Genomic DNA, 211 nt, shown 5'->3' on the forward strand with positions numbered 1-211 from the left:
TAAGAAATTACAAAAAAAAGTGTTGCATTTAAGGAGGAAGCCTGGAAATTTACGTCATGCTAATTAGTAGAGGCGATAAACATTACCATTGAAATCTACCCGATGACTTCATAGACATACACAGGGGCCAAGGATCCAAGTGTAACCGATTATGACTAGTAATAATCAGATACATACAGATTAGAGATGCATGCGCCAACATCTCAGTGTT

The sequence above is a fragment of the Nannospalax galili genome, unplaced genomic scaffold, assembly GCF_000622305.1.
Source record: "Nannospalax galili isolate Female #2095 unplaced genomic scaffold, S.galili_v1.0 scaffold1255, whole genome shotgun sequence".
NCBI lineage: Eukaryota > Metazoa > Chordata > Mammalia > Rodentia > Spalacidae > Nannospalax > Nannospalax galili.